Source organism: Vicugna pacos, chromosome 5, assembly GCF_048564905.1.
Source record: "Vicugna pacos chromosome 5, VicPac4, whole genome shotgun sequence".
Classification (NCBI taxonomy): Eukaryota; Metazoa; Chordata; class Mammalia; order Artiodactyla; family Camelidae; genus Vicugna; species Vicugna pacos.
The window spans coordinates 73,322,381-73,349,329 of record NC_132991.1 but is presented as its reverse complement, the minus strand read 5'-3'; the positions used below and the strand labels follow the sequence as shown (position 1 = coordinate 73,349,329).

The 26,949-nt window shown below is 40.7% G+C and overlaps 1 protein-coding gene across 3 annotated transcripts in view; it reads right to left on the bottom strand.

The window, feature by feature from the left end:
* HECW2 (HECT, C2 and WW domain containing E3 ubiquitin protein ligase 2) overlaps window positions 1-26,949 on the bottom strand; it is a 336,842-nt gene that overhangs the window by 275,070 nt on the left and 34,823 nt on the right. The window contains exon 1 of one of the 3 annotated variants that reach the window (XM_072961561.1): window positions 16,976-16,992. The exons of the other annotated variants lie outside the window; for them this stretch is intronic. The gene's annotated coding sequence lies outside the window, so the exon portion shown is untranslated. Of the gene's footprint in view, window positions 1-16,975; window positions 16,993-26,949 lie in introns of those variants that run through there. 3 annotated transcript variants of the gene reach the window in all.

Genomic DNA, 26,949 nt, shown 5'->3' with positions numbered 1-26,949 from the left:
AGGGGCAAGGGAAAAACATACTATCTTGATGCCACCAAGTGATGCCACCACTCCCCACCCTCATGTTCCTCCACCAGGATGGCCAATAGCTGCTGCAGGAGGGTGTATCCCTGTAACAGCCAAGTTGAGAGCACAGTCCAGGAGCATCAAGCAGAAAAAAAGGAAACAAGAAGGTAGGCAGGAGGGAACTGATATTTACTAAGTCTCTGCTCAAGGTCAGCTCTGCCCATCTCACAGGGACACAAACCCAAACACAAAACTTTACATCATAAGCAGCAGCATTTAAAAAGTTGTTTATTAAAGTACATCATCAAGTTTTAAAGTACTTTTCCCATCACAGCTTTGCTCTGCTCTTTATGAGCCTTCTACAGCAGAGCCACCAACCCAGCTCCTGCTGTCAAATCAACTGCAGATGCTTCTCTCTGGGAGCAGCTCATGCTTGCTTGATTCAAGAATGGCAGAGGCCACGGGACGCCTGGCTGAGCAGTGGTACCGGGAGTCTGGTACACTCCACCCTCAGCCACGGAGATGCAGTTCATCCTCTCGTGGGCTCACCTGCTGGATGCTTCTACCCGACTAATTCTCCACCCAGTCCCTCCAAACCAGAGACACCTGGTAGCAAGGTTGTCTCAAAAGATCATCAGAGCAGTTAACTCTCCCTCTTCTTCCTCACCCACCAATCAGGCAAATGCACTGGCTTCAGGGAAATGCTGCCAGATCCATGCCAGCCCCTCAGTCCACAAACCTCTACACTATGTTATTCTAGATAACGTCATCCTCCCATCCAGAGCATAATTCTTCCCTTATTCCTCCACACCATCCCTCACTCTCACAAGAATTCAAGTTCCCTCTCTTGTTTTCCCCCTGACTTTGATTTGATTTGAATAATTTATTTATGAGTTCTTTGGGACTGGCATCCAGTGGGTAGAGGCCAGGGATGCTGTTAAAACTTCTACAATGAACACACAGAACAACCACTTATGACAAATAATTAACCAAACCAAAATGTCAGTAGTGGTGAGGCTGAGAAACCCTGGCTTAGAGGAAATGCAACATCTAACTCCAAGTCTGACTGCAGGTCCAGGGCTCTTTCCACCACATTGCACTGCATTTCTATCACTGAATTTGTCCAGCCACTTTTCTCCCATGACATTAACATTCACTTATGACTCCAACGTGCTCTGGAAATCTGGGTCTAACGTTTTAAACTGTCCTGCGAAATTCTATAACAGGCTAGTTTTATTTTTTAATACTGTTTGTTTATGCCATTTACACAATTTATGTATTAGGAAGGGGGGAAATGGACTACTTTAAACAAGCAGATATTTTTATCCATTTGCAACTGTCTCTGAAAAATGGAAGGAGACTCACTTTACTTTTCTTCTGTTAAATCGCTTGACCTGCTTTTTCTAACCTGCTTTCGACTCTTTTACTACAAGTACAGAGGGAAGAAAAGAACAGTTAATAAGTCACCCTCTGTCAAACACAGAAGTTTGCGCCCATCAGTCTCTGGGGATAGTTGAGGCAAACAGGCTAAACATTTCCACCCTTCCCCGGGTGCAGCTAAAATACAAATTATAAAACTAAACCAGCAGACATTTTCTACAAGATCACACTAGAAGAGCCTGCAAAAGAAAGCTGCTGCAGTTGAAGAGCATGAAGTGTTTGACTTTCAAAATTCACGGATTATAAAAAGCATCAATGTGTGTGGAGGGTTATGTGTAGGATGAGTAGGTGGATGTATAAAAAGAAAGAACAGTATTTTGGTTCTTCGGCAGATTGAAGTTCTTCATCCCCGCCTCCCACTGGTATTTCTGAGGATATGCAAATTACCCCAGAATGCACCTCTCCAACCTTCCTCCTTCTTCCCCTTTGCCTCCGTCCCCCACCCCACCCTCCAAAGACATCTTAGTTGGCGATGAGCGCTCTGGCTTCTTTCACTTCTCCTTCACTTCCCCCATCCCTGAAGAGAACTCCATGATTTCATACAGGATTTCTTTTTATGACTATTTGCATCCTGAGTTTGCAAATAACCACAATTATTACTCTGTAAAAAACATTTCTATCAGAATCAAGACAAAAAAGAAGGTATAAAATGTTTAAATAAGCTTTTGGCGCAAATGTAGAAAAATTAAAAGGGTTTCATAGAATTGTAATATTTTCTTTAAAAAGATTCCCTTTATTGTTACACTTCATAATATATTTTTTAAAACCTTCCAGCACTCAACACTAAAAACACTGATTTTTTTTTAAGTAGGATTTTCCACAAATATGGGGATTTTTTTTACTTAGGCATCTATCTTTAGTGATCAAAAACCCCAAAGAGCTTATGGACAAGCAGTTCTAATTGTCTATAGCACTGCAGTTTTAATTAGAATGAAACTAGTTTAATGGTGACATTCTCCCCCTTAGAATTGTAATCACAAGCAATGAATAGTAAAGACTTTTCCCCTATCCTCTTGTAAATCACTAAAAATTAGACTCTGTAACCTAACTGTGATAATACAGGTACAGCAAATCAATTATTTTTAGAATTATAAACTACAACCCCAAATATAAAATCACAAAGCACCAAAAATGCAATGAACAAACCTATCAAAACATCAATCAATATTTCCATTCATCTTCTGAAATAATTCAAATAGAAATGGGCTTTAAATTAAGATTGACTGCTATAAGACACACTGCAGAAGCGCAAACTAATTCCACAACCCACCCAAACCCACTGCACCAATACCTTCGTTTCATTCATCGAACAAAGATGTGAGTGCCTGATGTAACTACATATGATAGCAGGGGTTGACAATTCAGCGGGGAACAAAGCAGAGATGGCCCATCACAGAGCTTACAGCTTGGTATTAGATAAGTAAGCACATAAATAAGTATATGATTGCAAAGTATGACAAGTATGATTGAAGAAACAAACAGTGCTGTGAAGACTGTGCCAGAACAAGGAAGACAAAGTGTAGTAAGGTTAGCGTTGTAAGGTTAGCATTGTGTAAAACAAACTGTGTAATCGGAAGGACAAAGCTGTAAGAGGCAAGCAGACAGAGGATGACCTGAGAAGGTTTCTAGAAAGCCCAGTAGGGGAGCAGGGGCAGAGGAGGAGGAAAGGTGGGGGCGGGGAGCAACTATTCTGAGCAGGCCCTGAGAATCAGGGTAACAGGAGTCATGACATCACTAGTAGGGCAACCTGACGGACCCTCTTTCAGAAGGAGTCCCTCACTGCAGCTTGCTCACGAGACATTCTGAGATGCGGGAGAGATTCTGACACATCGCTCTGTACCACGGGTCACAAATTCCAATGCTCCCAGGGGCCAGGCAGGCAAGGAAAGTTAACGAAGCCAGTGACAAATGCACCCCATGTGAAAGATGACAACTGTGGAGACACAGGTGGAGTCCTAGAAAATAGGCGGGGAACAACTGTCTCTCTTCCCCATGGGGCCAACATTGGGGCTTTTTAAAGAGACGCTAGAAATCTAAATTTTTTCATGTGATATATTCCAATTTTGAAAACAACATGGGCCAATTAAGCAAGTTTCAGGACCACCACTTTGCAACTTTCCTGCAATATTTTTTTTATCAGTTACTTAGATATAAAAAACTTTTCCTAAATTTTCAACTGGTTTTACCTTTTCACCTACCACTCACACAGCACACTCACAAGGAATGGGATATATAGCTTCTATCTACCTTAACCGATTTCTTACTAAAAAACCCAGACCTCCGAACAGGTCAGCTTGCAGAAACTTTCTTATATTCTAATTCAGTGTGATATAATGCCTAGTCTATTACCGAGCAACACATCCTGAATTTTGGAAAAGACAGTCCTCGGAAAAGCTAGGTTTGCATAACTCTTGCCTGTTTCCTAGCTATCTGGGGCTAGATCAGTGTTCCTCAGTTCTCTGTGAAGGGCCAGTTTTTCTTTTTTTTTTATTTTAATTATCAATATATTGTAGGCTGATACTATGAATTACCAGAAAAATAAAACAGGAACCATACCTACAAAATATCAGCCCAAACTTTGGATTATTAGATTCAACACACAATATGTGACTAAGCTCAGCCAAAGCTACGTAGACTCACTACCGAGCAGGCACCAAACCTGTTATGTAGCTCAAGGAAATTCCACTTTCTTCCTCGGGTCCTTCCTATTACCACCTAAAACAAAAGACAACCCCAGAGAGACGCCAGGGTGTTTCGAAGGAGGACGAGCCAGTGTCCTGGGCACACTGCACCAGGGGTGACTCCTGAGCTCCCCACAGCCCACTCATACAAATGGCATTCATTTCACGGGTGAAACATTACTCCTAACATCTTTAGCCTCATGAAATCCTCTGGTATAGATTTTCATAACAATACTTGAAGTTCTAAATATTCAACACTGAAGTGTTCAATTCCTTACTAGGATACCTGAAATAATAAGAGCCTCTAAGAAGAAAATTAGGCAGAGATGACACCATTTATTCTGAAGCACTTTCGAACTAAATTGACACACATACAGTACAAAAATTGTATTCCAATAGTTCTATTGAAATAAAGCCTCTGTTTGATGACAAGATGCTGTGAATAAATCTTCAACACCTGCTAATCTCCCATTTTAACAAAGAGCAGAAATTTGGCTTAGGGCCTTTGGCAAGTATCGGTAGCCGACTTGAAGTTAATTACACTGTTTTGTTTTCATTGTAATGATTGCTACAGTTACTTTCACTTAACCATGCAATAAATAGAGCTACATTTTAAAATAAATTTCCTTAAGTTAAATAAAACGTGAGTAAATAGAAGACATTAGGTAATCAATGGTAGAGGCACACAAAGTAAAAAATTGTAAAAATTGTTGTCTTAAGGTATGGACACTTTCACTAACAGAGATAAAGGGCGATATTGATGGGAATACAATCATAGTTGGAGATTTTAACACTGCATTAACATCACTAGACAGATCTTCCAGACAGAAAATAAACAAGGCAACAGAGAAATTAAATACTACAATAGAAAAACTAGATTTGGTGGATATTTTCAGAGCATTACACCTCCAAAAAATAGAATATACATTCTTTTCAAGTGCACATGGAACATTTTCCAGGATCGATCATGTACTTGGACACAAAAGAAACCTCAACAAATTTAAGAAGATAGAAATTATCTCAAGCATCTTTACTGACCACAATGCCATGAAACTGGAAATCAACAACAGAGAAACAAAGGAGAAAAAAAGAAAAGCATGGAGATTAAACAATATGTTATTGAAAAAACAATGGATCAATGAGGAAATCAAAGCTGACATTAAAAAATACCTTGAGACAAATGATAATGAAAGCACAACCACTCAAAACCTATGGGACACAGCAAAGGCAGTGCTAAGAGGGAAGTTTATAGCGATACAGGCCTTCCTCAAAAAAGAAGAACAATCTCAAATAAACAAGTTAACCCACCACCTGAATCAATTAGAAAAAGAAGAACAAAAAGCCCCAAAAAGCAGCAGAAGGAAGGAAATAATAAAGATCAGAGAGGAATTAAATACAATAGAGATTAACAAGACCATAGAAAAAATCAACCAAACCAAAAGCTGGTTTTTTGAAAAAGTAAATAAAATCGACAAACCTCTGGCCAAACTCACAAAGAAGAAAAAAGAGAGAGCACAAATTAGCAAAATAAGAAAGGAAAATGGAGAAATTACAACAAACAAAATAGAAATACAGAATATCATACGAGAATATTATGAAAAACTATATGGAACCAAACTGGATAACCTAGAGGAGATGGACAAGTTTCTGGAAACATACTGTCCACCAAAACTGAATCAAGAAGAAACTGAACACTTGAACAATCCGATCACTAGAAAGGAAATAGAAATAGCAATTAAAAACCTCCCTACAAATAAAAGTCCAGGACCGGATGGCTTCACCGGGGAATTCTACCAAACATACAAAGAAGAACTCATACCAGTCCTTCTCAAACTCTTCCAGACGATTGAAAAGGAGGGAATACTCCCAAACTCATTCTATGAAGCCACCATCACCCTGATACCAAAACCAGGCAAAGACACTACAAAAAAAGAGAATTATAGGCCAATATCACTGATGAATATAGACGCCAAAATCCTCACCAAAATTTTAGCAAATAGAATCCAACAACACATAAAAAAGATTATACATCATGACCAAGTGGGGTTCATCCCAGGGACACAAGGCTGGTTCAACATACGCAAATCAATCAATGTAATACATCACATCAACAAGAGAAAGGACAAAAACCACATGATCATCTCAATCGACGCAGAAAAAGCATTTGATAAAATTCAACACCCATTTATGATAAAAACTCTCGCCAAAGTGGGTATAGAGGGAACATATCTCAACATAATAAAAGCTATATATGACAAACCTATAGCCAGCATAGTTCTCAATGGTGAAAAACTCAAAAGCTTCCCACTAAAATCTGGGACAAGACAAGGATGCCCACTATCACCACTCCCATTCAGTATAGTCCTGGAAGTCCTAGCCACAGCAATCAGGCAAGAGAAAGAAATAAAAGGGATCCAAATTGGAAAAGAAGAGGTAAAAGTGTCATTATATGCTGACGACATGTTACTATATATAGAAAACCCTAAAAGGTCCACAAAAAAGCTACTAGAGCTGATCGAAGAATTCAGCAAGGTAGCAGGTTACAAAATTAATGTTCAAAAATCAGTTGCCTTTCTTTACACTAACGATAAATCAACAGAAAAAGAAAGTAAAGAAACAATCCCCTTTAAAATAGCACCCAAAGTAATAAAATATCTGGGAATAAATCTAACCAAGGAGGCGAAAGACTTATACACAGAAAACTATAAACCATTGATGAAGGAAATTAAATAGACTTTAAAAAATGGAAAGATATTCCATGCTCTTGGATTGGAAGAATCAATATTGTTAAAATGGTCACACTGCCCAAGGCAATCTACAGATTTAATGCAATCCCTATCCAATTACCCAGGACATATTTCACAGAACTAGAACAAATCATAATAAAATTTATATGGAACCATCAAAGACCTAGAATTGCTAAAGCATTACTGAAGAAAAAGAAAGAGGCTGGAGGAATAACTCTCCCAGACTTCAGACAATACTATAGAGCTACAGTCATCAAGACAGCATGGTATTGGTACCAAAACAGACATATAGACCAATGGAACAGAATAGAGAGCCCAGAAATGAACCCACAAACTTTTGGTCAACTCGTCTTCGACAAAGGAGGCAAGAATATACAATGGAATAAAGACAGTCTCTTCAGCAAATGGTGTTGGGAAAACTGGACAGCAGCATGTAAAACAATGAAGCTAGAACACACCCTTACACCATATACAAAAATCAACTCAAAATGGATTAAAGACTTAAACATAAGACAAGATACAATAAACCTCCTAGAGGAAAACATAGGCAAAACATTATCTGACATACATTTCAAAAATTTTCTCCTAGAAGAAATAAAAGCAAGAATAAACAAATGGGACCTAATGAAACTTACAAGCTTCTGCAGAGCAAAGGAAACCAGAAATAAAACAAGAAGAAAACCTACGGAATGGGAGAAAATTTTTGCAAGTGAAACCGACAAAGGCTTGATCTCCAAAATATATAAGCAGCTTATACAACTCAATAAGAAAAAAATAAACAACCCAATCCAAAAATGGGCAGAAGACCTAAACAAGCAACTCTCCAAGGAAGACATACAAATGATCAAAAAGCACATGAAAAAATGTTCAATATCACTAATTATCAGAGAAATGCAAATCAAAACTACAATGAGGTATCACCTCACCCCAGTCAGAATGGCCGTCATTCAAAAATCCACAAATGACAAATGCTGGAGAGGCTGTGGAGAAAGGGGAACCCTCCTACACTGCTGGTGGGAATGCAGTTTGGTGCAGCCACTGTGGAAAACAGTGTGGAGATTCCTCAAAAGACTAGGAATAGACTTACCATATGACCCAGGAATCCCACTCCTGGGCTTGTACCCAGAAGGAAATCTACTTCAGGATGACACCTGCACCCCAATGTTCATAGCAGCACTATTTACAATAGCCAAAACATGGAAACAACCTAAATGTCCATCAACAGGTGACTGGATAAAGAAGAGGTGGTATATTTATACAATGGAATACTACTCAGCCATAAAAACCAACAACATAATGCCATTTGCAGCAACATGGATGATCCTAGAGAATGTCATTCTAAGTGAAGTAGGCCAGAAAGAGAAAGAAAAATACCATATGAGATCGCTCATATGTGGAATCTAAAAAACAAAAACAAACAAAAACAAAGCATAAATACAGGACAGAAATAGACTCATGGACAGAGAATACAGACTTGTGGTTACGGGGAGGGTAGAGGGTGGGAAGGGATAGACTGGGATTTCAAAATTGTAGAATAGATAAACAAGATTACACTGTATAGCACAGGGAAATATACACAAAATGTTATGATAAATCACAGAGAAAAAAAAATTAAAATATTAAATGAGGCGACATAGGAGGTGGTGGGAGGGGTGGGGGGGATAAGAGTGGTGTTTAAAGGTACAAACTTGCAATGAGTAGTAAATAAGCCAGATAACGTCACCTCATATAATGCTTATAGACAATTCTATTGTACTAACTGTGTAAGGCATAACTTGCTACATTGGCAATCATATTACAATATATAAATGGATCAAAGCAACGCCTGTTACACCTTAAACTTATGCAGTGTCACATGTTAAAGTTATTCAATAAAAAATTTTAAATTAAAAAAAAAAAAAAGGTATGGACACTTTCAACCACCTCCCACCCCAACTCCCACTTTCAAGATACAGCAGCTTACCAGTGACTGGGGAGGGCAGCTGTTGCTGGGAAGGTCCGGAGCTCACTATTTCCTGTAATTCTACCTCAAGCATCACTCAGGCAAACTCAGTGGGATAATCTACCCCTTTTCCCTCTACACTCCTTAGAAAACATGTGGCTAACAATTCAGACTTCTGTAACGTTTGTGCTAATCCAATTTTAGCAGTGTAAACTAGGAATGGGAGAAAGAGCGTTTTTATACACATCTGGGATAAAATGAAGAAAGACAGAAATCCACTGCACTAACACACCACTGGCACTGGGGTTTTTTTTTTTTCTCTTTTCTTTTCTCCATTTTTCAAATTTTCTGTAATGTTGTTATAGGTCTCTCATAAGCCAAAAGTGTGTTAAGAAAAAGTAAGAGATAATAGAAAAAAAAATGCAGAGGCATCTGAACCTGATGCAGTGGGAAACTGGAAACCCCAAATCAAATTTATAAGGCCTAAATGGTGATGGCTCGCTTTACAAAAGGCTTCTGCACATCGTCTCAGAGAACTCCCTTAGAGAGTTCCCATTCAGAGGCTGGGTAGGACCCTAATTCCTCTGTGCCATGCCCCGCTCCCCACCCCTACTGTAGAGTCAAACCCAGCCTTTGCTCGGTACCTGCTGCCTTCTTGTCCACCCGGTGGTCCTTTCCATGTCTCCGCCCCTCCCAGGCAGCCTCTCTGGCTCTTTACCAGTCTTCCCACAACGCCTGTCCCACAGCGTCCCACGGTGCTGGCATGTCTCCACTGCTACCTGCAACGCCTTGAGAACCGGGACACATCACTTCTCTGTGTCCCGAGCACCACGTCCAGACCTTAGGCACACAGAGGGAGCCCAACAGCTAGGGACTGGAACGGATTCAATTTATAACCATTTAAAAAAACAGCAAATACACGTAATATTAATAATAGCTACTACTTACGTAAGTGCGTTACATACATCATCTCAGTGAGTGTACCCTTCAGCCCTCTGAGGTACTTATCACTATTGTGGGGCCACAGGTGAGAAAACAAGGCATGGTGAGGCTAAGTGCACGTCCTTGTTCAATCTCAAACCCTTACAAGGTGGTGGAGTCAGGATTGAAACTCCTGCCTTGTGTGAACTGACTTTCCTCTGCCGCCCCACTCCACTCTCTCAGGTGCACCAGTACAGCAGACATGCACAGTCACTGTCACCAGTGGCTCCCACAACTACACACCAGTAACTCAATGACTACACCCCGCCCCTACTCACAAAAAGAAATCAAAATAACCAGAAAAGAGTGTTAGCAGCTCGCTTCACCTGTGACAAGAGCATGTTAATCGGTCTGTTCTGAGGAACATTGGCACACTTTATTTCTTGGAAACATAGAAGTGTAGAAGCCCATAATAAACTCTGCTTAGACAAAATAATTTATGCTTGGAAGCATTTTGTCTCCTTGCCTCTCAGTTCTTGAGACCAGTCCCATCCATCCCTGCTGGCAAAAAAGCAAAAGCTGCCCTAAAATGCTTAGTCAGAGAAAGATGGATGCAGATTCACAGACGGTACACATTCCTGACATTTTCCTTGTTTCTAGGGGTCAGGGGGGAATACTAGATTTAAGGGGAAAATTGATGTTTAAGCCAAAAAAAAAATCAGAATGATCAGAATTATGTGAATTAGACGTATTTATTTTTTAATGCTTTTCTATATTTTCTATGTCTTACGTATAGTGAACAAAAGTACTACTTTTTTATAATTAGAGCAGAAAATGTTATAAATGTTTAAAAAGGACTAGGGATTTCCTCTAACCAAAAGTCTATAGCACATATTAACCTAAACTGAACTTGAATAAAAGCCAAGTGTTATATTACTTGGTATTTACATTAAAATACCACAGCAGGGCAATACGAGATGTATGTGTGTGTTTGTTTTCGTCTCCACCCTAATTGGGACAGTACATGCCAACGGCGGTCACCTGATGTTGACTCAAAAGAACCATTCTCTCCAATTAACACCTGTGGTTTTGATCACAGGTGTGTGGATGTTAGAGACAAGTCTTCACTTGTAAAATCAGTGGTGTTGAAGATGTGTGAGCTGATCTCTTTCATGAAACGGGTACAAAAATCCAATGATTAAAAGCAATGTGGCATTCTGGATTGGATTCTAAAACTGAAAAAGGATATCAGAGGGAGAAAAATCTGGAGTTTAGTTAGCATTAATGTGCCAGTGTTGATTTCTCAGTTTTGACAAATGTACCACAGTAATGCAGAAGGTTAACGAAAGTGGAAATGGAGTAAGGGAAATATGAAAACTCTGTATTATCTTTGCAATTTTCTGTAAATGTCAAATTATTACCAAAAAATAAAAATCTAGAGAATGACATTAGGACTAGCAGCTTAGGCTTGATTCTTCAAGGTCCTGTGCATAGTCTCTGTTCCAATGGATTGCTGTCCACCCAACCCCACATAGTTAACAAAGTCTCCCTGCTAGAATATTGTTACAATTAGCCCAGGAAAACCTATCATACAACTAAAAAGCACCTACAAGGACAGACTGCTGGAAATACAAGGAGCTTACAGAACAGGTTGTATGATTCTCTTGTACCATCTTGCTAACAAATCATGCAATGAGATGAAGTCTGAAACTTGCTTTCATTATAACCCAGCAAGAAAGCTACTCCCAAGTACTGGAGGTTAGTGAGGTTTACAAAAACAAGGAAGCCTAATAGTTGTACATAACCAGAATGGCTTAGATTGGTTCGTAAGACAACATTCAAAAGAGTTTTTCAACTATAGCTATTAATGTGCATGTGCTTCAACGTCGAATGATTAAGCAGAATAGTCAACACTGAGACAAGGTAGGTCTGGGGGAATTCAATCAAGTTTCATAGGAGGAAATACATAGAGTAATCATTCACCATAGATAAGAAAAAATTATTTATAAGGTGAGAAAAAACACACCGTGAACAGGAAAAAGCTAGCTAAAACATAAAACAGTATGGCTTTAGGATCTACAGAAGAGAGTATATATTTAAAGCAAGTTTCCCATCCATTCCTTAACGTTGCCCATATCCCCGCCAAACCCCAATGGCCATGTGGCATATGAGCACTGGGAAGGGTAAGGTCAAGGAGAAAAGCATGACTCCCTTTCATCTTCGCAACAATCTAATGGAGTAGATATTCTCATTGCATTTTACGTATGAAGAATCGATGTTCTCTTGTAGGGAAAGTATTAACTAGCCCAAGTTCACAAAGCTAGAAAGTGGTGGGACCAGAATGAGACCCAAGCCTGTCACTTCGCAGCATCTCCTTCAATCCTGCACAGTCTCCCTTTTACTTTATCACTACTGTGGAAAGTGAGCACCAAAAAAAAAAAACCTGCCCTCAGTTGCCAACTCACAACTGATTTTATACAGAAAATGTCTGAGATAATTATAAAATACTTCCTTCACAACATCTCAGAAACTCACGTCTGAATATTGGTAAACCACTTTAACCCAGCCACCATCCACAACATGAAGCGGTACTGGCCAAACTCAGAAGCTCCCACGCAGGGTGTGAGGCGGTGCTAAAGCACTCCAAATGCCGGGAAGACCTTCTCAGAGTGTCCAAGTTTACCCAACGTGGAAGCACTTAAGACAATATTTCTATGTTAAAACAAAAGATATGTTATAAAATAGAACACTACATCTGCATGAATATTAAAAATAATGCATTTCAGAGACACTTCAAACTTGGGGCACAACACTTTGAACCATACTTCAAGTCCCTGGGGGTGTACAGTTCTCCTGGAAGTATTTCAGTAAAAAATTTTAAGAATCATTAAGTGATTTCTATGTCCAGATTAAAATTTTACAAGCAGTCATGGAAATTAATGCTGGAAGAAAGCTTACAGACATTTAGACTCTTGGGCTTCCATTTTTTTGTATTTTAACATTTTAAAAATACAATGATAAAAATTACTTAATTTTTTGTTTACAGAGACCATAAAAGATTGAGTGGATTGCTTTCCTCTCAAAGCTTCATTTTCCTCTTCTAGAGAAGTGAGTCCCACAGCAAGAGCTCAACAGAGGTTGATGATGAAAGTAATGGTGATTGTATTGGTGACAGTCTCTTTGATTAATGTTCATTTACATCTCCCAGATATCATATAAGCCATTATTTAATATGCCAAATTCTTCCCTCAATAAAAATGACATTTAAATAAATCTCTTTAAATGATTCAAAGCATTTCTAAGCAATTAATGAAATATTAAGGTAACATTGGTGCCTACATGATTAGAAATTGACTAATTAATGGAAAACAAAGTCAAACATAGTATTTTTTAATTACATTAAAAAATTGCATAAAAGCAATATTACCACCACCCTGTTCTCTATATGAGAGGTAGAACACCTCAGCCTCCCCCATTTAAAAATGATTTGTTGCCTGAAGCAACCAAAAGTAATCAGGTTTTCAAAGTCAGTTGCAAAGCTGAGTCCGTGGCAGAAACATCAGGACTAGAACCCTAGTATCCTGGCATCATAACCCCGGGCTCTACCAACCAGGACATGATGCTCCTTCAAAATACAAAACGAAACAAAACAAAACAAAAAAGAAGGCTTTTCTATTGTGCACATCCAACACATTGTCAACACATCACTGCTTCATTGTTCTGCCCATTCTTCATCAGAGCAGTCACAATTATGTGGTCATGCCTGGTTCTTTTCCTAATTCTAATAAAGGTCAGAGGAGAGAGAATTCCACATCCTTACAACTTTTCATTCTCTAGAACTCCAAATTTTCTATTTAAATGTTTCATTCAAAGGCTCGAGTCAAAATGAAAGAAAGCAGTCAAGTATCTGGAAACTCTGTTGTTTTCTCCGATCTGTATTAGTGAAATGCCCCAAAAACTGTCCAATGAGAGTTGACTTGTCTGTGCAGGGAGTTGTGGTTCCCCAGAACTAGAAGACTGATTTGACTAATGAGAGTAATTCTGGCTGAGACACTCTCTAAGAGTTTTCTCAGAAATAGAAATTGAATGAGGTTGAGGGTTAGAACCACATGCAGAAACCACACCATAAGGAATCAATGTTCCTGCACATAATTAAACCATAACATTTAAGACAAAAGGATTTTCTGGCAGTGTCAGAGCAAAACTATCCCAAGCACTCAAAGGGCCACTCACGTTTGTGGCTTCCCCTTCCACCCCTAAGTGATACGTGGAGTGATCAGGAATACTCTGTAAAGGGAATAAGATAACATATCCAGGAGGAAAAATACATGTTGCCATCTCTCTTCACTCTTTGGTAAGTGGCTCACTTTTCTCTGGTAACAGTTACTCAAAGAGTTGAGTTTTACTTTTAAACATTTATTATGAATACATTTAAAAGACATTTTATTATTATTAAGAGGGAGCCAACATAGATTTCTAGTCTTGCCACTAATTCTCTGTATGATCCTGGGCAAGTCACAACCTACCTGGACCTCATTTCTGTATCTATCAAATAAGAAGAATAATACATCATGCCAGGCTCAAAAAGTCTAAAAGGATTACAAAACTAAGAGAGAAGCATGCTGGGAAAAATACACATGAATATTAAGAGCTGTTGTGAATACACAGCCAGGGCCTTAAGGCCATGGGCATGCCTCACCCATGCTCTCTTTCTCTCATTATGAGAACTGGAATCCAGGAGTGATGAGCCAACTTCAACCATGCAAAAGAACAACACTATACTCAGGGATGGTGGAACAATTTCAGAGGAAACTGAATGACAGAAGAGCAATGATGCGTGGCCACCTGTCCATTCTCACTGGAATTGTCAAGTGAGAAACAAACATCTCAGTTCTTTTGGCCACTATAGTATTAGATTTCTTTGTTACAGCAGCCGACCCTAACTAATACAGTTATTGAGACCTAAGCAAACCAAACACCACTTACAGACTTGTTTTACTTGGCCCTTACAACGTTGGCCTACACGGTACTTCATATATTTGTTAATTTTTACTTAGATGTCAACATTTAAAAATCAGAAGATTTTGTATAGCAACCCATGATTCTTTAGCAGAAGGGGAAAAAATTAGAAGATATGGCAACAATGAATTTTTCTTTACAAGTGGCAACACTTAGAACTGAGTAGACTTGTCCATTTCAGAGGGAGCATGTGCTGTATGCAGTTCCCCATAACCTCCCACCATTACCATGGTCTGCTTTATTTAGTTAGTTTTCCTATTCCCAAACCCTAGTAAATATTTGACTTTGCAATCCCACATTAAATAAACTTGCGGACATTTAAAATTCTTGGGACTCATACAATATTATACATTTCAGGCCTGGGTAGCAATAGATTAAAATAGCTAATTTCTGCAGAACTCTGCTCTGTGAAGTTCTGCCTATTAACTATATTATGTCTCACAGACAGCCACCCTACAGAGTCCACATCACCACATCCTTTCTCACCTGGAAGACAGCAACAGCCTGCTGGACTTTCACCCAGTCATTCACAGCATTAAAACCACAGCCACCTTTCTAAACTGCAAACTTAACTCCCTTCTCTCCAGTGGTTTCACGTTTACCTTTGCGTAAGTTCTAAACTCTTAACATATTTTGCAGAGCTATCCATAATTTACTTTAAAATACAGTGAGATGGTGAGATAGATACATATGTATAATAATTTATAAACAAGGGACCATTAGCTAAGAATTCACTCCTATTGCAAAGACCCTATTCAGGTGTCCACCCTCCAGACGATGCTAGACCAAATCCTGACTGTTCAATGGGAGGGAAGTAAACTTCAGTCTTTGTTACAGCAGCTTAGCTTGTACCTGAAGAAACACACTTACTGTATTTAATGTTTTTCAGGTCCATGAAGAGAACACATGCTTCTCTCTATGCCTGGAATACTCAACCAATTCCTAATGTTAACCTAGCTAACTATTGGTCTCCAGAGAGCAGCTTACAGATCATCTTCTCGGAGAAATCCCCCCTAACCTGCGGGTCCATTAGACCCAATAGATGACCCTGCACCCCTCTCATCATCACTTCACATTTACTGCCCTTTGTTGCATAGTGCTCTCTTTCCTTAGACACACCATAGCTCCTTGTGGAGGGGCCACTTCTCACTTGTTTATGCCACACTGGCAGCACCTAGTCTTGTGCCTGGCACCTAAAATTATGATCCAGGCCACATCCCTCCATGGCCACAATGCCGTCTGGAAAGATCTTGTCAATGATCTTGCTATAATCTAGATAGATCTCCATATTTTACTTTATTTTACGTATAGTAACTCTAATAAAGAGAAGGAAAGGAGGACAAAGAGGAGGGGAAAAAGAAAAAAAGGAAGAGAGGGAGATGGAAGGAGAGATTGTTTGGCAAATATGGCATGGTTCAGTGAACCCTCCTGTTCAGGCTACTCCCCAAAATATCTTGTTTAGAAAATACATTCAAAATATGTGGAGGTTTGGGATTAATAGATACAAACTACTATATACAGAATAGATAAACAACAAGGTCCTACTGTACAGCACAGGGAACTACATGCAATAACTTGTAACAACTTACAATGAAAAAGAATATGAAAAGGAATATATCTGTATATATAACTGAATCACTATGCTGTACAGCAGAAACTAACACAACCCTGTAAATCAACTACACTTCAATAAAAAAATAGATGTGAAGGTTGAAAAAAGTTAGATAACGCATAGTTGCTTCAGCTAAAACTTTTTTCAGGCCCATAGCATATAATTTATTGTGGCGAGCACCATGGTGCCCTTTTTCTATCTTTTTACCTCGGATAGCACTTCAGTTGCACCTTAACCATGTCTGAAAACTAAAACATGATGCCTCGTTAGCATGTTTTCATTCTTCCTGAAAACCAAAGGTTGGGAGGCTGATCAATCTTTCAGGAAAGAAACAAAATTATAATGTGAAAAATGTCCAAACTGAGGTCACTTTATCCCCTGCACAGAAACTGCGAGAAAGATCCCTGCCTTGATTGGAAATTAGCGATGACCTCTATTTCCTTCCAAAAAGCTGTGTTTCTGGCACACAAATGTCTGTCATTGACCTGAGACATTCTAGAGCCCCTTCCATAATAAGAAGCAGCCTCAACCACCACAGAAGGACTCACCCTTTAAACTATTTTTAATCACAGCAGCTAAGAGACAATTCGTCTTTTTTCTTCCTTACCTTGTATTTCACTTCCTGCGCCACCCTCCTATTTTCCCCTTCAATGTGCAGGTTATGAGACAGAAAATCTCCTATTCCTTAATCTCAGCAAAATCACATGTATCCTTTCCATGGCACTGGAAAAGAAATACACAGATGTAATTTCATTCTTGATTTTTCATTAATAATGTGGTTAATTAGGCAAGTAGCTCTGTTACTGTCACCTTAAACCAATCTGACCTTTTCGGGCTCAGCTTACCTTACTATCAAATAATATGAGGTCAATACTAGATTCTGGGATTTAATAAAATGCCTAAGATGAAAGCTTTACAAGTGCTTCCATTCTTGCTTTGCATCAAGAACAAGAAACCAAACTTTGATTAAGACTAAAATATATTACCAGCCTTGTGGAAGATGATTATTGCACATAATTTATATCCTCATTGCCAAGAACTAGCCAAGCCAGTGCATCTGCAATTTTGATATTGTACATGAGTTATCAGCTGGGTTGGGGATTTTTTTTTTAATTACTGCTCCTTGATTTACCGTTGGACACTATTTTCTGAATTCTGATTTCATTTTTTTCACTGACAATATGCATCTGCTAAAAAGTCTCAGCTTTGTGGTCTAAACTAAATGAGATCAGAGGATTGGAAAATAGTATGTATAAATTTTAATATCCAGCTATTTATAGTTCTGTTTCCCAGATGTATTTCCTAACCACAGGAAAGGTTCAGTCTGGCCAGAAGTGAGTCTTCAGGGTGTGCCAGGGCTTCGTGTCCTTGTGCCATAAAAAATCTTTACTGTGCTTTATTCTTAAATTATTTGGCTCTGCCCTACCACACACACTAAACTGCTCATATGTCAGCACAAATAATCAGGAATTAATTACTAGTGGCAACATGTTCTGAGATTTTAATTCGGTGAGTGTGAAACATCATGGGGGAATTTGTTACCTTTCTCCTCTTTAAATAATTCCCCTAAGGCTCATGCAAGAATCTTTTCAGCCTTAAAAATGAGAACAGGGGTTGAAACGATACTAAATCCTATTCTCTTATGCCTCACTCCACCACCCATAAATATCAGAAGAGAGGCTGCATATTCTGGTGAATGTAGGCCAGCTGCTATGACGCAGAAGGGAGATTTGGGGCTCAGAGATATAAATTTTTCAAAGAGCTAAAAGTAGCTCCCAAGAACCTGCTTAACACACCCCCTGCCTCAGCCTCAGCCAGCATTTCCATCGTCAAACTCTACCTTGGAACAAGATGGCGCTCGTTTTGCTTCCTCCAGTGGCTTCACTGGGCTGGGCAGGGTTAACCAGGACAAACAGGGCACTTTTTGTGCTTTTCTTGTTTCACATCACATTCGGGGCAAACAATCTTGCTACAAGCCTGAGATACCAAAGCCAAAGTCTAGTTCAACTGCCGTACAGCTCCCCACATCTAAATGGGGAAATCTTTGAAACTGCAAATACTTAATTAACAAAGCCACTAACTCCCCGAGTAATGTAGTCTCCTTCAGTCTATACCTATCTGTACAACAACGTCACTAAGAAGAAAACAAATGGTCACTATAACCAAAAAACTCTCTTCTTCAACTGCTAAACAAGCTAGCCTCTAAAAGGCCATATTTAAGTCTCCGTTTTTCACAGCACTCCCCTAACAGGGAAAAGAAAGGTCCCAGTTTATAAAAATCAGGGCTGCTTTCAGAACACTGGTAAGGTCTCCAATCGAAGAAACACAAAATCAGGATCCATACTAAAACAAATGTTGTCCTTACCACTCCTGTGAGAAATACAGACTGTTTACCATTCTGGTTTTGGTATTTCTTAAGGTGCTCCTTCAATACAATGCATAGGAAAGGACAAGATTTCAAATACACCAATGTTCAGAAATTTTATCCTGTTCAACATCAAATTTACCTGCCACTGACAGAAGTTGGATGAGTTTGGTGTGATGCCTCATGTGACATTCTGAAAGATAAAGAGACTTGCTAAAGGCAAATTATAGGGCAATTTAATTAAAACCTCAAGTACACAGCACTTAGAGCCCGTACGTGAGAACACTGCATGTTCCCTTACCACGTACCTTTCCAGGTCTAATGTCTGCAGCAAAGTCAACCCTAAATTGTGGCCATTCTTCCCCTCCCCCACCCCTAATTACTAGTTACTGTGGAAGTGCGGAGATGGCACAAGTTCAAAACCAGCAAAAGAAAAGTTCAAGAAAGCAGAAACAGCTTTGAAGATTAGACCTTAGAGACAAACTGTCATAAATTATTTTATGTTGTCACTTCTTTTTGCAGAATGTTTGAGGTTGCTCATTTCATTATGATATGATATTATGATGCCTCTAATGTCATTAATTAAGGATTTGAGTTAACAAGCACCACTTGTTAAAAAAAAATCCTACTGTCTCCAGGGGATCACTAGACTGAAGAATTTAATCAGATTGCTTTCCACTCTAACACCTATCAGAGAACAGTTTCAGAGGGGAAAAAAAAAGGATGACTGAGGCTTCATACTTTGGGAGCACTTTAGAACAATCTGGAAAGGTAAAGTGGGCCGTTATGAAACATATGACTTCCTAAAAGCTCAAGCTCTATTTTTCGAAATGGCCAGAGGACACGTGGAATAAGTCTCGTGGAAGAGTAACCTGATATGAGAACACTATGATGCGCCTATAAATGTATGTGAACCCTCTGGCTTTGTCCAACCCTGAGCCCATTAGTTTTCTTGGCACACCAGGCTGCACGGTTTGCCACTCTGAACTGACAGCTGTGGCAGCATGCTGCATAAGGGACTACTGTTGGGGCCACAGGGGCACGTGAGAGAGCTAGACTAGAAAGATCAGAAATATCACTGGGTACTTGCCTTCCAGAGAATGTGTCTAAACTGATGAATTTTAAAAGCTGGCATGCTCAGCCTCTTAAAACCCCTACTGCCTATATATCTATGTCCTCTTCAATTTTTAGCATTCTTCTACTGATAAACAAGAAGAGGAGCAACCAGGAAAGATAACTTCTTGAGTCCGTCATTTGATGCCTACACCCCCACCCAGGACTCACCTTTGGCTTGAAGAGGAAGAGGAGATTATCCACCTGGAAAAGTTACATGGCAAATGCTCTTCAGGAAGCACATAATCCAACTTCCTGGACTGGGCACTGAGAGCTACAAAGCCAGTTACCTCTAGTATTAATCCGCCAATGGCCACGGCGCTACGTGAACAAACTGAGTGTTCATCCAACAAAGTTAGAAGGCCACAGCAATTCACGGGGTCTTCGATGGCTGCCTTGGTGGTGGTGCTGGGTGGAAGGCGGTGGCAGCTGCAACCGAACAGGATCAGAGCTCCCCACCTATCACCTATCTCACAAGGGTGGGACACACATCGCCTGTCTCACAGCCTGATGACCTAACTTCGAATCCAGAAGCCAACAGAGATGGAGTTAGTGAAAAGGAAGGAGAGGAGAAACACTATTTCCTGTCTCCTTAGTTTTGCCTGAAGTCATTCCTATCGTGGAAGAAGGAAGCAAATTCTTTTTCTTCCTCCCTCCATACCAGCCTCCTGCTCCGGGGAAATGACAGGTCAGCGACCAGTAACACAAAGCAGCTTTGTGGAAGAACCTGAGCACCTTAGCACCGTAAGAGAATTTCCCAGAAAATGTGCTCCTAGACATAAACAAAATCAAAAAACAGAAAAAGGATACTGGGAAATCCTGTCTGGAATGTACGAATGTGCTATGTATTGATGGGGACAGGGTGGGAGGTGGGAAGATGAAAGGCTGTGAGTGGAAGGCAGTAGGTTCAGGAGGAATTCAAACAGGCAACCTAGCCAAAGATTTATCATTCAACTGAAGCCGGGCTCAGGAGGTGGCAGAGTTCCCGGCCTGCCAAGCAGTCCAGACGGGACATAGATGATTGGTATTACAAAAAGACTTCTCAAAAAACCAGGGACAGCCTGAATCCAGGTGGAGGACAGCCAAATTGAGGTATGGCTGAACAGTGCTCAGTAGAAAGATTGAGGAGTCTGATGGAGATGGTCACGGACTTCACTTGTTTCTCTGACTTACAGAGATCCTTCCCCTGTGTCCTCCCCACCCACTCCCACAAAGTGACCTGCCTGAGTGTATCTCAGCTGCTCATGGGAATGACAGACAAGGGAGATGAGAAAGAAGCAGCAAGTGGTTGTCAAATTTAGAGGATCTGTGAATCCTTGGGAAGCTTGTTTAAAATTGAGAATCACAGGCCCCATCCCAAGACATTTGAACACAGGTAGTTCTAGTTACAGGCAATGAAAAGCCAGGACGGCAGCCTCAGATTCATCCTGGCAACATAACAGGTACCCACACACTCAGCAATCCTCGGAAAGGTTACCACCAAGTTCTCCCGAACTGCTCGCATTACCTCTTGGGGCAAGTTATGGCCCCAGCTCAGCTCGGTCCTCACTAGGCAATCACCTGGGAGCTCAGTCAGTCACAGGGTCAGTCAGTGCCCCTCCACACTCAACTTTGAGCATTTTTTTAAGGCTTGTCTTGTTGAAAACTTTGAGTGTGTAAACTATACAAAGGTTATCGTGAACTAACACGGCTGACACTTTTGTTTGGCTGGTGTAAGTTTTCCTCCCAGGCCCCTCCCTTCATTTTTATACGAAGAACAACCCTGGCAATAGGAGAGAGAACAGAGGCCAGCGGGCCAGCTTCTCATCAAAACTTACCAAGAAATAAAAGCTTAGTAACTTGCCTGGGTACCAGCCGTTGCCTATGGCCAAATCAGCCACAGCAGTTTCCTTGGGGCTGAAATACTCTTTGAAGGTAGAAAAATATCTCTGAGCAAAGAAACCAAGTCCTTCCAGCAATGAGAAGTAATCCGAAAAGGAAGTCTACTCAATTTTTTCCATCCTAAAGGCAAGGAGCTATTGAGTGGCAGAATTCCAGAAGCATCCTAGTCTTAAGCTGAGACTAAATGGGTTGTTAGAGAAACTCTGAACACCCCTACGTTCCTGTCTGAGGAGCTCAAGCACTGTAGGACGTTGGGTGAACCACTTCACCTCTGAGGCTCACTCTACAAATGTGTAAGATGGGGGCAATATCCCCCACCACTCCTCCTCAAAAGAAGTGGTATGGCTTGAATGACAGAAAACATGCAAAAGCTTTCTATAAAATATTTACCAGCAGACAAATATTTTTATCACCATGACTGTTATTTCTTTAAGACGTTTAAGAATCAAAAGAGCAATTACCTGCTCTACCCATTAATGACCTACTATTAATCTTTTAAGTTACGATGCTCATCTGTCAGCGTCCATGAAATTGCTCAGCACGTGGTAATCAAGTATAGGAGCTGAGGAATATTTGTGCACGAGGTACCTAAACCTCAAGTACCATCTTTGATCATACATTTTCTTGAAACAAAGAACAGAAATAACTAGAAGGAAGTGCAATATTTTTAACCACTACACTTCCTCCATGGGCTGATGACACAAAGAAATGACTGGTTATCCCAGTTACATGACAGAGAATGGGAGCATCAGAAAAAAAAAAGAAAAAAAACTGGAAATTTAGCACTGTAGCAAGAAACTGTACATAAAACTATCCTCAGCTCACCTGTGCCTTCCGTTCTTCAGTATCTTTATATTGCACTCTTTACCAGCCTCCTCTAATCCAGCCTTCACTTAACCAACCTCCTCTAACAGCCAATACTCTTCATTTCCTCCAAAAAACATTCTGAGTGATGCCCTTGGGCCTTCAGGGTGGGGCTGTCCTCCAGGCTGTCTGTGCACCTCTGTTGGGACCAGTTGAGTTGTGTGCCCCCAAAAGCTGGTTGTGTTTGTTCCCAGACCTGTTTATGCAGCTCTACTTGTCATTATAATTATACAATTTAATTAAATACTATGTCAACCACAGAAATTTGAGACCAAAAAGAAAGACTTATTGTCTCTATGGAAACCAAGTTAAGTGCTTTAGAAAGATGTGGAACTAAAAATATTTCTGTCAAATTAAGAACACGCAAAGGATTGGGGGACATCTTAAAATTCTAGAAATCCTCACTCAGACTGCTTTGTGAGCAGCTTTAAGTACTTTCTCCAGTGAAGAAACTGGAATTGGATAGCAAGGAAGAAGCATGGTGGGTACGGCTTATGCAAGAAAGCCCGTGGGGAACTGTGTTACCCTGCAAGGTGGCATGTCAGTGATTTTTATTTCTCCTTTGTACCTTTCGCAATTCTCCAAATTCTAGTAATCAAATATTGCTATAATCAGAAAATACTTTGGACATTAATAGTAAAGTTAAATACAAATTTACAAGTGAAGAGTGTTACAATCTAAGATGCACGTAACTTCCTATAATTAAAAAAATACTTCCTCAGTAGAACCCTCAAGATACATTTTAATGATCAACTCAAAAAGATAAATCTTAAAACACTGTAACACATTTTTAAATGTATGCATAACTGTGCATATAAAAGAAGTTACATACTCAACATAAAACGCCCTCCACAAATGTAAACTATTAATATTATTGTCGACAGCAGAGGTGACAATAGAAATTTAACTTTCATGTCGCTCTCCTTCTCAGCAATTAGCCTTAGTGTGCTGCCCTTCATAATTTAAGACACAGTAACATTTCTTCAGAAAGACAGGTAAATTGGTAATAAAAAGTCTAGAAAGCTTTAGGCAGGTCTTATCATGGCACTGCATGCTCCCATCCTGGTGGCCCATGCCCCAGGCCTGGGGACTCCGCCAGGCAAAGGGGAGCCAGAAATGAAGCAGGCAAAGCGACTGCCCCTACAGCTGTGGAAGCAGGCACCGGAGACACCGCCCCGGCCAGGAAGGAGAGAAACCGGTTTCCCTCGGAAGAACTGGCCCTTCAGAGCCAGGCTGGAAGCGCGGCCTTGCCCCTGCCCCAGGCCCTAACCCGGGCAAGCCTCTAGCCCTGTCCCCAGAAGGATGAATTACTCAACTAGAGCTGACCTCTCTCCTGAGCCTTATGAGGCCTTGAAAGACCACATTACAAGGTTTACCGTCTGGGGCAGGCAAGAGTGGTTAGTGAAGTCCCATTTATCCTTGAGCTGAGAAACAGGAGCTCTTCACTGTTAGAGGGAGGGTGGGGAGACAGGGGGATGGTAGCCCCGAACAGCCACCCCTCCCTCCTCTCCCAGCTCACACACCATCCAGCTCCCATCGGCCTCACCCCTCCCTCTGCTCTAACCATTCCAGCTAATGGACCCCCAGGAAGTCTCAGCCCACTGTTGGAAAAGTACCTCACAATGCCACAGGTACCATACATTTCTGGCAATGATTTCATTCAGTCATATTCGCACAGCATGAAGTACGAACGGGAGAAATAATAGCGCTGCTCCTCAAAGGGCAAGTCAAACCAGAGGCCTCTGGGGAGTGTCTGTATTAGATACAAGGCTGGCTGGATGACAGGTCCGAGCTGTCGTGGCACTTCCCGTCTTCCTGTGGACGTGCCCTTTTTTAAAACTAGCATACCACACCATACACACAATGTGGTAACTGGTGAGGGAATTCAAAAGGAAAACACGAGGGGAACAGCAAGGGAAAGAAGACTGCCACAGATCTCACATCTCAGACTTTCTTTGCCCAAGTCCAGACTTTGCATCCCAGTCTAGAAGGCTTTGGAACCTGATTACCTGGTTGCCACATTCAGAATAGACCCCTTTCTCAGGAGCAAATTCACCTATTGTAATTCATGTGTGTAAACACATACACACAGAGAATGCCAACGTATTAATTTACAAGGAAAACACTGTCAAGGATCCTGGAAAAAATTAACATGGAAGCAAGTACATTTATTTCCTGTAGGCACACCACATGGAAATCGAACGAAAGAACCACAGAGGAAAACAGCCATGCCTGCCTATCCAAATCCATCCCTTTCTATGCTGATTACAAAATTTTGCTTCTGAGACCTACTCGCCCTCCACTAAGAGACCTATGGTTTAGATGGTTGGATGGGCACATGTCCCAGGACTGGCCAGTCACAGGGCTGACACTGCCCTGGTAACTGGTGGGATTGCTAAACTGTGAGGATATGAGCTGGGAGATGCAGAGAGCCACCTCAAGAAGAGGGCACCAACTCAAGGTGAAGCCAAACAGGTGAGCAAAACGAAGAGATGGAAAGGGACATTGCCTGACGGTATCGTGTAACATCAGAGGCAAGCCATGCCTGAGACCCGGATGCCCCCTGAACTTTTCATTTATGGAAAACAGTGAATTCCCTTCTTTGCTTGAGCCACTTTGAGGTGGATTTCCATCTCTTATAAACAAAAAGAAGTCCTGATTAGTACATGAGAGTTTTAACAGAGAAAATGGAATAGGACCAAGGAGAGTTTATAATATGACTTGAATGTTTAATCATCATTCATTTCAAGTAGCTTAATGCATATGTATCTACACCAGGGGAGGCTAGGGCTCATCCTTGGGCATCCTTCTGTCCTGTGACCCTTGCCAACCCCACTTGCACTGATACATTCTCTCTTAAACCATGCTGATGCATCCAATCTGCCTGGCAGGCCTGCAGTCACTCCGTCTCTGCTCCATTTAACTCTCATATGGCAATCTTACACCCGTTGCTTCCAAGTTCTTAAGGGGATGTATCACTGGATCCCAAGTACTGAGAGTAATCGAAAACCACTTAATAGATTGTTAAATTCCACAGCACCCGAGAGAACTCATAAATCCTCCAAGTTAAATGTTCTGTGTTCCTTCCAGTGAATTCTAGCATTAAAAAAATCATTTACTGTAGCAAAATTACAGTCAACAGTTTCCAACTATCAGGATATATCAATGATATTTCAATTGAGGTGAACACATAGGTCTTATACTTTGATTAAAGGGGATTCTTTAAATCCACGCTATTTTGATTATAAGCAGTTGTTTGTGCTTAATGAAGAAGCTCACAGGCCAAGACAAAAGTGTGCCTCTTTGTAAGTTTAGCTCCCATTATAGCTAACTTCTGCACAAATACAGGCTGCAGTGCCCTGCTTTCCTTCCTCCACGCAGGCACAAATCCTGTCTGTGGTTAGATTCTTCGAGGGCCTCCCCCCCGTGCCACTTCCCAGTTCCTTGTCCTAATTAAACAATGCCTTGGAGAGAAGTAAACAGTTGTTTTCTCCTCAAGCTGTTGTCCTCATTTGTTTACGTGTCTCCCCGACTAAACTCAGCTCTTTGGATGACTTGATGACTAGTCTAGCACTGCGTCTGGCAGATGTTCTGTAAACATTAGTTGAGTGGATTTAATTAACTACACTTGCCAGATTTTTACCAGAATATCTGGTTTGTGACCTTATGGCACTGTGCAGTTTCAAGCATCAAGGGAAGTATTGGGCAAGGAGTCTTGGAAACATGGTGTCTGCCCTCCCTTCAAGAGCAAAGAATTCAGAAACAGGTTCTTGTGCACAAGACTTCAACCTTTGTAAAATGTATCCTGCAATCCTGGCGACAATTATCTGGACCAGGATTTGGTGCCTGAGCTAAAGGCTTCAGCTCCAGACTCAACAGGAGAAAGGCCATTGGCCTTCAAGATGGCCAGGGGTGAGAACTCAGCCGCAGAAGGAATGAAGCGTTCTGAGCAGTGATTAAGCAGCTCAGTAAGATCCTTTCTCAGGGCATATGAAAGCAACTTGTACAGAGAAAGCTATCACATAGTAGAAGGACAAAAAAAAAATAAAATAAAAGAGAAAATAAAACTGAAGTTCTAAAGCAGAAGAAGCCAAGAATAATCAAAAGCCATGAGGACTCTAGGGAGAAGGAAGTGCAGAAGCCTGTGGAGGAGCAGAGTAGAAGATGACATACCCAGAAGCTGAGGTGAGTCTCAGGAAAGTGCTAGAACTACCGCTGTGTGGTCTGAAATTCCCTTTACAGTATACTAGAGAGAGTCAGTGAATCAAAAGGCCACATTAAAAGACAGCTACTCGAAGTTTTCCAGCTATTTTTACCTCTACTAAAGGGCTGAGGTTGTCTGCTATTAAAATGGACAT